The 14,037-nt window shown below is 39.3% G+C and overlaps 1 protein-coding gene across 2 annotated transcripts in view; it reads left to right on the forward strand.

The window, feature by feature from the left end:
• The first annotated feature begins 381 nt into the window (after nt 1-381).
• nrip1b (nuclear receptor interacting protein 1b) overlaps nt 382-14,037 on the forward strand; it is a 93,925-nt gene continuing 80,269 nt past the window's right edge. For both annotated transcript variants that reach the window (XR_009061226.1, XM_057820110.1), the window contains exon 1: nt 382-670. The gene's annotated coding sequence lies outside the window, so the exon portion shown is untranslated. The remainder of the gene's footprint in view (nt 671-14,037) is intronic.

The raw sequence follows: 14,037 nt of genomic DNA on the forward strand, positions 1-14,037 counted from the left end.
TTATTTTAATGAACAAAACTTGTCCCTTGCCCTATAAAGGTGCCAGAATTACGAATAAAACTATTTATACAGTTCTTTGTTACTGAATTCGAATGTATATGATTAACTTCATCACATCATTCGCAACGAATTTAATGACGTCACTGTTGTTGCTTGTTTTACCCGGTCTCGTATGTCAGAGGCCTTTTCTTTCAAAACAAAAATACGTTATGTGCTACGTTTTGTTGCTTGTACCGTGTCTTTTTTAAGAATACATATTGTAGCGATGGGGGTGAGAATGACCTACTAAATATCACTTCCGCGCGCGTCTTTATTTTTATTGTGTGGGTGGTGGAAGTGCGTGTTCCTTTAAGGGTGGTGTCAAAGCAGCAGGCGGGGAGGAGAAGTGTGATTGTCCCCGCTCAGTGCTCCACAGAGAGGGGACTCCGCGAATAAACAATTCCCACAGACTGGAGATACGGTGCACACCACCGGTCGGACTGTTGTGGCACCCCAAAAAAAGAGTCACTCAGGCATTTCTGGACTATGTTTTCATTTCCAAAGCCCGAATCGCCATTTTTTGTCTCGTACCCGGAGTGACAAGACAGATGAATGCTGTTTTCAATGGATTTGCCTGACCGTGTCGAATATTAATGCGCCTCTCCGGTTGACTGTGGGCTGGACACCGCAGGTAGGACATTCATGTCCCACAGAAATACACTCATATACACCGTGGGTTAGAAAAAAAAAAAATGCACGGTTACCTCAAACTGACGCAGAGTGCTTGCTGGTTTGTGTCACGGTTTTTTAATCGGGGGCAGGCGAGGTTGGTTGGGTGTCGTAAGGCGAGCGGAGGCATGGATGTAGCACTGAAAACGCTGCATGTGATGAAGTATAAAGCCGCCAATAGACGCTATCTGCATCGCCAAACGATAAAATAGGCCCGGGCCAGACGTCAATTTTGTGTATCATTAATAGAAATTAAGAACAAGTTAAGAACGATGTTAATTTGTAAGACAGTGGGAAAATGAAATAGTGCTATGTGTTGCTACTGTAACTTGACAGTCACACATTTTTCAAAGGTTCTGAGCATTACCTCTGTTTTAACATCATTGCCACGACATTATGGTTTGTTCTCAGTCTTTGAATGTTGTGTTTAGTTGTTGTAGTTTATCAGTTAAGGTCCCAGCAGACCCTAGTTTTAGTACCAACAGAGGCGGGGGGACAAACTAATTGATATGTCTGTTTTAAACCTGAGAATCAAATTGGGTTAATAATAATGTAGTTATTTATTTGGTAATGTAGTTGTTGTTATACTGTAATTGAAGTGTTATTCTGATGGAATGAATCAATTCAGTCAGGAATAACCCTTCAATTGCCAATAAAGAGCTACACAGACTTAACAGATTCATACTTGAGCTGAGATTCTTTATTACCTTTGTTGCATATTTTTCGGCTCACCCTTTTCTAGGGTATTTTTTTTTTTTTTACAATTTGGGTCACTTAGTCTTTGATGGATATTAAGGTACCATAACTACAGTTAATATTTTGAGATATATTAAACTCAGAATTTTCCGTTACATCATAAAGACAATATTTGGCCTCTAACCCTTTATAGGACAAGTTATTATTTTTGGTAGGGATGTCCCAGATCCGATCACGTGATCGAAAATCGGGCAGATCGCGTCATTTTTCAGAGCATTTTAAAAAATGTTTTCAGGGCGAAAAGGTAACAAATTTATCCAGAAATACAATGGCATTGCCATAAAAATAAAAATATATTTACATTATACTCCACTCCACAACATTCCCGCAAAATACGGAAGAGGAAGTACAGTACTGTAACATGTTTGGAACCTTTTTTTTCTTTGGCAGTTTCGGATAGGACTCAAAATCAGGTGACTTGGACTCGGGTGATAAAATACGTGATCGGGACATCCCTAATTTATGGTAATTAAAAAAAAAAAAAAAAAAAAAACACTGACCCCGTAACAACCTGGCATCCACATAGGTGGACTGTAAATATGTGTATATGTATGTATATGTGTATATGTATAGATGTATGTCTATATGTGTGTATATATGTAGATATGTGTGTACATATTATATGTATAGATGTTTATGTGTATAATTATTTAATGTGTATGTATACAATGATCCCTCGTTTTTCGCGGTTAATGAGGACCAAAATTCAACGCGATAAGTGAAAAACCGCGAATTAGCGCACGCCCCCAAAAATTGTTTTTTCTTTTTTTTTGTTCAATGTATTTATTCTGATTTAGAATTGGGAAGATGTTTTTTCACTTTACCCCCAAAGTATAACAAAAAAAAGTGTATATGTTACAAGTTTAAGTTTTTAAGCACTTCAAATGAAATAATTATGTTAAGTTTTAAACATGTTACTGTCCTACCGAATTTTTTTTAAACAAGAATAAAGTAGAAAAATGCTTGGCTTTATTAAATGCTTTATTGAGTGAGTCCACTCAAATCTGCTGATGCTGCTCACTTACACACCATACGTTGCCACAGCAACTGTTTAACAAGTTAAACGATGATTGATGCATGCAGTGCTTTGAAGCTTTGGCTTACAAGCATCCGTGGAAAGATCAAACCCAAATATATGTCAACATCATTAACTTTATTAAGCAACTCCAGTGGACGGGATGACAAACAAAGACCAGGGACAGGGAGGGTGGGAGCGAGAGTAAGACTACGCGATCGGCTTGGGACAGTTGATCTGTTTTTTTTTGGGGGGGGGGGGGGTTGTAATTTAAAAAAAAATCAGCGATGGACTGAGGGCGCGTAGTTTGAAGCATGAAGTAGCAAGGGATCACTGTATAAGTGTATTAGGCCTATTCATTTGAACATCACCATCGCAATGTGCGCGTGCGCTTTAGTAACATCGCAGGATGCGCGATTTTCTTTTTTTTTTTTTTTTTGTTGAACGTGTAAACTTTTTTTTTGCTTCCTGAAAGCAGCAAGTGCGCAGAGACATGCCCTCCTGGACCCCTTTTATATACAGGAATCTTAATCATTCACAGATGAACCCCCTTTGTCTGGATTAAACAGTATTCAATGAATACGTATAATGTGGTCATGGTGAGTGAACCAAAGCCTTCCCAAGCAGAGCTATTCAAGTTACCTGGTGAAACAGCAATGCAATATATCACAAACTCCCAAAAAGTCACAATGCCAGTTTTTTCCAATATCATTCAGCCCTAGTGTATTTGTGTATGTATATACAGTGTATCACAAAAGTGAGTACACCCCTCACATTTCTGCAGATATTTAAGTATATCTTTTCATGGGACAACACTGACAAAATGACACTTTGACACAATGAAAAGTAGTCTGTGTGCAGCTTATAAAATAGAGTTAATTTATTTTCTGCTCAAAATAACTCAAAAAATAGCCATTAATATCTAAACCCCTGGCAACAAAAGTGAGTACACCCCGTCAAAATATAGCAATTAATATCTAAACCCCTGGCAACAAAAGTGAGTACACCCCATTAGAGCTGAAACGAGTACTCGAGCAACTCGAGTAACTCGAGTTTAAAAACTGATCCGAGTAATTTTATTCACCTCGAGTAATCGTTTATTTTGACAGCTCTAAACATCACGTTTTGCTCGGACTACTTTTAATGTGGGACAACGCGCTGTCACGTGCGGAGAGGAAGAAGGAAAAAAAAAACTTACTGCAGCCGACACAAACGACGCCGACGTTGCTAAATACTAGCCCACACGATGCTACGTTGGTACAGGTAGCGTCTGAGTCTCATAGAGATCACATGTATGTTGAACTAGATGCGATTTGACAGACTCGGCCGCATCTGGGCAGCGTTAGTAAACCGCCGCCATCTTAAAGCAGTAGAGCGCTAAGCGCTAATAAAGAGCGCTAAGCGCTAATAAATAAGATTAACGTGACTGTCGCTACCAGTTCACGTAACGTTACCCCTGCGGAGGGCTAGGTTACAATTAATTATGACCACTGTTGATGCGTGGCTAACGTGTCTGACATTCAGGTTTTAACATAACATAGCATTGTGGAGTGATGAGGGTGTAAAATAAAAACTTAATCATGCTAACTATCAATTTTAGCTCAGTAGTCATTGCTGGATAAAACACCAAGTAGCACTGGTCCGTAATGTGCTCCAATACAGCCTGTATCATACATTTATTTTGAACACTGCAAAAACTCCAATCGATTAATCGATAGAATTTTCAGTCGATTACTCGATTACTAAAATATTCGATAGCTGCAGCCCTACACCCCATAGAAACTACGTACATCCCTAAATGTCCCTAAATGTGCATGGCTGTAACCCCAGGAGGAAGCCTCTTCTGAAGACTGTACACAAGAAAGCCCGCAAACAGTTTGCTGAAGACATGTCAACAAAGCACATGGATTACTGAAACCATGTCCGCTGAAGACATGTCAACAAAGCACATGGATTACTGAAACCATGTCCTATGTTCTGATGAGATGGGTGGACTTTCTTGTGTACCGTCTTCAGAAGAGGCTTCCTCCAGTGGTGACAGCCATGCACACCAATTTGATGTAGAGTGCGTCATATGGTCTGAGCACTAACAGGCTGACCCCCCACCTCTTCAATCTCTGCAGCAATGCTGACAGCACTCCTGTAAAGAGTCACATGACATTTTGGAGGGAAAATGACAAGCAGTACTCAATTTGGACATTTAGGGAAGTACGTAGTCTCTATGGGGTGTACTCACTTTTGTTGCCAGGGGTTTAGGTATTAATGGCTATATTTTGAGAAGAAAACAAATTAACTATTATATAAGCTGCACACAGACTACTTTTCATTGTGTCAAAGTGTCATTTTGTCAGTGTTGTCCCATGAAAAGATATACTTAAATATCTGCAGAAATGCGTGGGGTGTACTCACTTTTGCGATACACTGTACATGTATACTGGACTGTCTCAGAAAATTAGAATACACAATATTCTAATTTTTTGAGACAGTCCTGTGTATATATACAGGACTGTCTCAGGAAATTAGAATACACAATATTCTAATTTCCTGAGACAGTCAGGAAATTAGAATATTGTGTATTCTAATTTTCTGAGACAGTCCAGTATACATATTATTATTATTATTATTATTTTTTTTTTATTAATAAAAAAAATATGAATTAACTAGCGGAGCACTCTGAGAGAGGAGACGTCCACCTAAGCAGCAAAATTCAACACAATGCCATGTTTGCTAGAATAGGCACTCCCTTCTTTTAATAATGAAAATTTCCCCTACCTGTAAAATAATAAATAGGCTAATCCTTTATAAAGTTATCATGAAATTTTCTGAAATATGTGACCTTTGACATCATTACAACAAAAAATTAAATCACGTCTTCTGTTTTATGTTAAAAGCATATTCTGCGATGTCTGTTGCTGTCAATCGCTGCCAATGAGTTAAACAATTGCCCAATAACGGGTTAAATGCAACCTCCAAAGCTCCATAATTCATGACTGGGATTATGCCGTAAAATGCATTATTTCCTACATTTATCGGAAACATATAGAAAATTGTGTTGATTCTCAGTGGTGACTGCATGAAGTGTTTCATCATGACAAGCTTAGTTGGAGTTTTTAAGAATTGCATTGTACAAGTTGGAGTCTTTCAATGCCCTTTTCGTGGGGAGGTGTGTTCTCTTGCATGTCCTGTTTCTCCATTTGACTTTGGCTAAAAGCAGAGACAAAAGGTCACATGCTGAGGTTTGAGACAAGTTACATTAAAAACAGCAAACTTGGTCTAAGGTTTGAAAAGGGCACCTTTGAAAGCCTTCCAGCAGGGGACTGATGTTGCAGTAAAAAAAGGATCAGACAATGCCTCACCTTTAACAAACTTAATTTTGCGGCAATCAAGTTTAGAGAAATGCAGGAAGATTTTTTTTGGTGCTTTTTTAAATGCTCTGTCTGGGCTACTGCCATTTAGGCTTGCTTTTGTTCAGCATTTAAGCTGCTTAATTATTTGACCTGAACTTAGACAAGATTTTCAAGGTTGTTCAGTTTGCTCTTTTTGTAACACAAACTCTATGGAGTGGTTTTTTTCTTCCTTCAGAAGTATTTACACAAATATATCTGTGATTGTTTAGTAAACAGAAAAACAAGCTCTTTTCATCCTTTTGATGTGAATCGAAATTAGTTTATTACTAGTAGACGTCCAATCCATTTGAACTGGGACGGTGGCAGCGAATGAACAAATGTTCATTGTTCATTGCATTTTGGCTAAGACTGCCAATGTTTTAGAGCAGGCTAAAGTAGGTTGTCTTGTTTCCCCATTAGCCTCAATGTAGCAATGCTAAAGTTTACAGTGTTTAATATAAATGTGTTTCCTTATTTTGTATATCTGAACTTTAATTCTTCGGCACTTTGTTGACCAATACACATCTGTGAAAGGAACTGGAGTCTCATATGCCATCAACATGCACGCACAAATGTATGCACGTATGCACGTGGCGATAAAACGCAGACATTTTGTTCTATCAAACACAACAGTTCTTTTGGCTTAAAATACAGCAGTTTATTTTAAAGAGGGGTGCAAGAGCAGAAACTGCTTTTTCAGACTTGTATGTGTTTTCTGCCCTGTGTATTAACAGAGTTGACTTGAGTTATTATTCTGGAAGCGGCTTTCGAATGATGTGCAGTAGGCTGCAACAGAACCAGAGGCCATTTAAATTTACAAATGCAAATTTTTGGGAGGCACTCTTATTTCCACTGACTTTCTCCAAGTGCGTTCTTTGTGATTTCATCATAAATTGAAATTATTTTGTGGTGGGCATTAGATTATATTACTATTTTATATTGTGATGAATATTGAAGCCACAGAAATACATGAAGTCACCACAGACAACAAACCAAATTATGACCTTATTATATGAGTCACAAGTGTAAGACACACAGCCAGAAAATTTTTGATGCTTACATCATAATTTTTGATCACTGAGTCACTCCAGAAAGAAAATCTAATGTGCAATCTACTAGAACAAGTGTCAAGACATTTACTGCACTTTTTGATTTATTACAGACCTGGGAGCAACCCGGCACTGTGTTTTGGCCACTAAACATTGTTCAAGGGCACTTTGACAGTGAATGTTAAGGAACAGAACTGCATTCTCATCTTCTTAGAGCCCACCAGGGAGTCACACCAGAGACCCCTTTGACCTTAAGCTCATTTCTGTAATTGTTGGGCCTCTATATTAGTCAGCAGTATGCATGAAGTCAGATTATTCAAATGTTCATTTTTATTTGTAGTTTAATGTCACAGAACGTCTTGGTACCTCACGATATGGTACGATTTGCGATACAAAGCTCACGATAGGTACAACGATTATCGATACACTGGTCAGGAAATCATTTTAGGATATTCTACAAAACAACACATAAATGGAAAAACAAGCTATTTTTATCATTCTGCTGTGAATTGGAATTTGAATGCCATCCCTCCCACCTCAAACGGATTGGACGTCTATGGCGGTCAATGAAAATCATTGAGTTTAATATGGGGGCATTTCAGGCCATTTGCTGTTGATTTTGTATTACAGAACAGGAAGTGACCCGGGAGTCTCCCCAAATGAATAGGCAGATCTGTAAGTGCCCGAAAATGCACAAAAATGGACCGTTATACGCCCCAAAAATCGGAAAGACTGCTTTCGAAAGAACCGAATGAAAAAATGATTTTCTAATTCATTCTCCCCCCTCTGTCTAAATGGATTGGGCGTCTATTGCCGACAATGGTGGCCATAGAGTTAACAAAGACACTATTATGGTGGAAGATTTTGGTAGTAACTTTTTGGTTCCTTTATCTTTTTAAACATTGACACCTTTTTAAAACGATATACAGATTCTTGGCAGGAAAATATCGATAACCTTTTGTGGTACAAAGTACAGTGGTGCCTCGACATAAGATCGCTTCGACACACGACCTTTTCGACATCCAACGTAAAATTTGACTGGCCATTTGTTTCTATATCCGACGACATGTTCGAAATACGACCTTCAGCCTTGAATAATACCGATACCGAGTCCTGATCCGATACCGGTGCCGCCTTCATAATGTGAATATTTTTTAAACAAGAATAACACAGAAAAATGCTTGTCTTTATCAAATGCTTCATTAAGTGAGTCAATTGAAATCCACTCACGCTTTGACGCTCATGTTGCTAAGAACAGCCTCTCTCTGCAAGTTTAACGATTATTGACACGTTTGTGCCTTTGAGCGTAGACAAACCTGTCAATCATGGTTTACTTTAAGTACCAAACACAAGCTGCACTTGACAGTGTGGCCACATTGCTTAGCAAGAGTGAGAGTGAGAGGCTTTACAAGCGTGAAGCAGAAAAACGGAAATATATTAAAAACCTGATCTTTTTCACCTGATTCCGATCCTGTAAAAAATTGCGTGATCGTCCCAATTTCCGATCGCGTGATCAGATCGGGACATCCCTACTTTGGATACTTGATGAGAAATCTATGATTGTACAAATAAAGCTTTTAAAATGATTTTGGTTATTCAGGTGAGCCCGGACTGATACTTAGGTGCAAAAATTATGTAATCAGGACAACTCCAGTCTTAAATTTAAGGCTGTGAAACCTAAAGCAACCCAGGTTATAGCCACACACAGACACTGATAGAGTCGAGGTTGATAATCGGCATTAATGATGTCATGAGAAAGGGCGGGGAATTCACGATACGCTCATTTAATTGGCTAAAATGGTAAAGGCTTTAATAAAATTTCTGCCTGTACTAATGTGATATTCCTGAAAATGCTGCTCTTTATTTACATTTTTCTCCACAATTAAGCATCATAAAGATGAAATTATATATATATATATATATATATATATATATATATATATTTTTTTTTTTTTTTAATGTATTAGATTCTCACTTTAAACTGGCATTTTAGCTGATTTTTTTTTTTCTTGATAAAAAAGTTTATAAACAGTTTGTAAAGTTTTATTATGGGGTAAAATCTCAACTTTAACTGCCTCAACCATCAAAAGCATGACATTTGAGTTTTTTTTGTTTCACTCATTGTTGTTTTATCGTTCTTGTTTAGTTTTATGTGCTCTGTACTGCACTTTGGTATAACTGTTGCAGCCGTGAAAGCACTGTATGAATAAATTTGAGTGGAGTTCCACTTTATCTTGATGGTACTAGATTTTCTCATATGACACATGCTTTGGGTGAAATGTGTGTGTTGTTTTAGAGCACTCAAGTTGTGGACTGTAGCCTGGACAATATTGTTGTAGCAAGGTCCTCGGTTATGGCAGTAATATCTCGTTCACAGACGGTCATTCTGGCTCCTGTTGGTGCCTGTGTCATCAACAGAAGGCGACCAAAGTCAATGGGACTCATTTTGATGACAAGGCAGGAACTGCTAAATGCGTTTTTACAGCTTTCGCTCTTGGATGCAAACTGTGATGACGGAATGTGAGTAAGAAGGATGAACGCTTCCACTGCAACCCTTGAGATCTAACAGAGTCATCTGTTGAATGGCTTTTCAACCACCTGCAACCGCAGACCCCCCTTTTTCCTCACCTCAAACCATGCTGCTAGCATGCGTCACCTTGGCCTTAGCGCAATGACAGGCCACTCAATTAGTTCCCTCCATTGATTGCGGGTGATTGAAATTGTCATGAATTATTTAATATTTGACTTTCGAGAACATGCTAGCATTCAGGCCTCCTTTTCAGACCGAGACGACCTGTGCTTATCAATGAAGCTGAGAATGAAGTAAAATTCTTGTTCGAGCCGCTCAACTCGGAATCTCTGCTGTCTCTTTTTGAAACATTAAAGACTGAGGAAATGTAGAGCTGAGCAGTGATGTGAGTGGATCCCCTGAGAGGAGCTGGTGTGGTCACAGCAGAGGAGTGGAGTAGAAGTGACTACCTCCCCTGCTTCTCCTGTTGAAGTGGGGCTGCTGCCCTCCGGCTGTAGAGGTGCAGTAGGAAGGTTTCTCTACCAGTGTGGTGAGTCTGCTGCAGACAAACGAGGGGAATGTTTCTGTTGCCACAAGCAGGGTAATGTCACCGCTGTGGCAGAGTGGGCGGCTTGCACAGAGAATGAGGACATACTCTCACGAGATATGAGAAGACACAGTTGTTTTGCATCTGTTTGTCTTGGATGCTTGTCGCATTTGATGTATCAAGTCTGCAGTAATTTCTTCATGTGTATGCAAGTTTGGCAAATTATTGACAGATATAAAGTAGCTGCGAAATGAAATTTCGCAATGAAAAACTGGCAATGCAAATGCCTGAATTTCGGGGATAACTCAAATATCGCCATTTTTTTTTTTTACTCTGTCATAAGTCGCAAAAGCGCAAAGTTACCACGTTTTCCAACAGCAAATGCCAGAGAACGTAACGTATCCAGTCACACGATCGCCTCCACACTCCACGCGCAAAAGGTTCTTACTTCAGAAATCACACTGGTTCAGACCTTACGAAAATTACCAGGCTTTTTTAAACACAGCCTTCAATGGAAACACGCTTTAGTCCTTTGACTATAATTCCGTGTCTCTAAAACATAAAAATCACCTCAATTTTATTATTAAAAAAAAAAAATGTTTGTGTTAAATGCAGCTTACTCATCCGTCTGAATAAAAATATGTCGTTTGTAAGTATGTAAGAATCCACAAACTGTCGTTTTTTTCTGTCTGATGTCCAGTTTTTATAATCCCTAAAATGATAAAGGATGTATACCTTGTTTTGAATGTCATTGTCTATAGTCCTGCATTGAATTTTTCTTTTCATTATATCTTACACTCACCGGCCACTTTATTAGGTACACCATGCTAGTAACGGGTTGGACCCCCTTTTGCTTTCAAAACTGCCTCAATTCTTCATGGCATAGATTCAACAAGGTGCTGGAAGCATTTCTCAGAGAGTTTGGTCCATATTGACATGATGGCATCACACAGTTGGTGCAGATTTGTCGGCTGCACATCCATGATGCAAATCTCCCGTTCCACCACATCCCAAAGATGCTCTATTGGATTGAGATCTGGTGACTGTGGAGGCCATTTGAGTACAGTGAACTCATTGTCATGTTCAAGAAACCAGTCTGAGTCTGAGATGATTCCAGCTTTATGACATAGCGCATTATCCTGCTGAAAGTAGCCATCAGAAGTTGGGTACATTGTGGTCATAAAGGGATGGACATGGTCAGCAACAATACTCAGGTAGGCTGTGGCATTCCAGCGATGCTCAATTGGTAGCAAGCGGCCCAAAGAGTGCCAAGAAAATATTCCCCACACCATTACACCACCACCACCTGCCTGAACTGTTGATACAAGGCAGGATGGATCCATGCTTTCATGTTGTTGATGCCAAATTCTGACCCTACCATCCGAAGGTCGCAGCAGAAATCGAGACTTATCAGACCAGGCAACTTTTTTCCAATCATCTATTGTCCAATTTCGATGAGCTTGTGCAAATTGTAGCCTCAGTTTCCTGTTCTTAGCTGAAAGGAGTGGCACCCGGCGTGGTCTTCAGCTGCTGTAGCCCATCTGCCTCAAAGTTTGACGTACTGTGCATTCAGAGATGCTCTTCTGCCTATCTTGGTTGTAACGGGTGGTTATTTGAGTCACGGTTGCCTTTCTATCAGCTCGAACCAGTCTGGCCATTCTCCTCTGACCTATGGCATCAACAAGGCATTTCCGCCCACAGAACTGCCGCTCACTGGATATTTTTTCTTTTTCGGACCATTCTCGGTAAACCCTAGAGATGGTTGTGCGTGTGAAAATCCCAGTAGATCAGCAGTTTCTGAAATACTCAGACCAGCCCTTCTGGCACCAACAGCCATGCCACGTTCAATGTCACTCAAATCACCTTTCTTCCCCATACTGATGCTCGGTTTGAACTGTAGGAGATTGTCTTAAACCATGTCTACATGCCTAAATGCACTGAGTTGCCGCCTTGTGATTGGCTGATCAGAAATTAAGTGTTAACGAGCAGTTGGACAGGTGTACCTAATAAAGTGGCTGGTGAGTGTATATACTCTGTTTAAGGGGTGGGAACCTCTGGATAGCTAGCTCATGATACAATTTGTATTTATCTCACGATATGGCGATACAACAATTATCGATACATAGGTCAGGAAATAATCTACAATATGAAACAAGATCTTTTCATCCTTCTGATATAAATTGAAATGTGTTTATCACTAGTAGGCCTGTCGCGATAACAAATTTTAGTGGGCGATAAATTCTCTCATAACGTATTGCGATATGCTATATTATTGCGCCTGCATTAAGACCTGCACTATGAACCTAGAAAGTGTCAAACAACATTAAACAGAGGTAAAACGGTCTTAATTCTTCAGCAATGTAGCGGACTACACTTTCCGTGAGGGAACGCCATTTTGCGGCATCTCGTTTGTATTTCTCAAATCAAACGATTACCTCTGTAATTGTCGATTGCCGTGACGAGTAAGGCTCCGGTTGTTGCAATGCAGCTTTCCTACCAAGCAGTGAAAACTAAAGAGGGTGATAGTGTTTCAAATGAACGTGTAGATTTGTTGTGTTGACCCTCTTTGTTGAAACAACCTCAACACACATTTTGCAGACTAGTTCATCCTTTTTGGTTGCCTCGCCATTTTAATTTGGTTTAAAATCAAAATATTCCCACACCGGGGCTGTGGTGTTTGGCTTGGTAATCAGCATTTTCCGTCCATTTTCGTCTTCCTCACTCTGCTCGCTCAATGCTTTACGCCGACAGTGCACTAGGCCCCGCCTCTCCCCATTTGAATGATGGTCACGCAAACTCAAATGTATAAAAACTAACATACCCAGAATTAAACAGAGTGAATCCTCGTCACAGCATATTGCGCTGTTGGTAACAAGGAAGCCGGACTTTTAACAGCACGTCCGCCGCACTTCTGCCGCACGTACGCGCACGCATTTACGTAAGCACGCACGCACGCACGCACGTGAGACGATAAATCGCTGCGGGAAAATTACCGCCTTCATTTTCATTTACCGTGCGATAAATGGAATTATTGCATATCGCGACTGGCTTAATCACTACTATATGTCAAATCCATTGCTAGTTGTTGGGACACCCCTGGTTATTGATATAGTACGCTTCATCTGCCGCGACGTAGTCATCACTCTAAATATCTCAATATCTATCATCGATAGCAGCACAAATAAGCACAAACGTAACGTAACATAAACGAATGGATTCATTTCGGGTCCACTTTGCAATAAATCAGGCTGCGTGACGGTATCACTCGAAATATCGCAACATCTCAAAAACAATAGCAGCACAATCGAAAATTTATACAGCACAAACCAGCGCAAACGTAGCACAAACAATTGAAACTATTTATAGCCATTTTTTATCAAAATGGGGAGCTGGTTGACCTCAGGTTGACCTATAAAATAATTGTTAATATCTCAAAATCAATAGCAGCACAAACTTTTTTTTTTTTCAGCAAAAACGAGCACAACCCTAGCACAAACGAATGACCTCATTTTTCTATAAGTTTGTGTCTAATGCAGTGCTTCTCAATTATTTTCTGTTACGCCCCCCCCCAAGCAAGACGTAAATGTTTCGCGCCCCCCCAAACTCTCTGCCGCCACTGTAAATAGTATTATTTGTCTATAAAATTACTATTATAAATACGCATCTGCCTAACATTGTGTCCTTTTTTTCTAATAAAGAAAACAAGTAACATAGATCAACTTATAATAAAGTATAACTTTATTAACATTGTTTAGTTTGTAACAGAGAAGACTTGACGTGCATCAATTTGCCTGAATTTAAAAAAAAGTCACATTCAAACTGTAAAAATACACTCAAGGTACATTTTTGACCATTTGATACAGAAAAATAAAATGTAATAAAATCAGTAAATAATAACAAATTCAAATTGATTAGAAACATTCACTCATGAGGACAATATGCCCAAAAATTTGACCGAAAAAACAAAAATGAATAAAGGAAAAAAAGAGTGTCCTTGGACAGAAGGACAGTTTTTATTTTTGCTGCTCACACTCAGTATTACCTCCTTTGCAATGGTGTGGAGTCAT

The sequence above is a fragment of the Corythoichthys intestinalis genome, chromosome 18, assembly GCF_030265065.1.
Source record: "Corythoichthys intestinalis isolate RoL2023-P3 chromosome 18, ASM3026506v1, whole genome shotgun sequence".
NCBI classification, from domain to species: Eukaryota; Metazoa; Chordata; class Actinopteri; order Syngnathiformes; family Syngnathidae; genus Corythoichthys; species Corythoichthys intestinalis.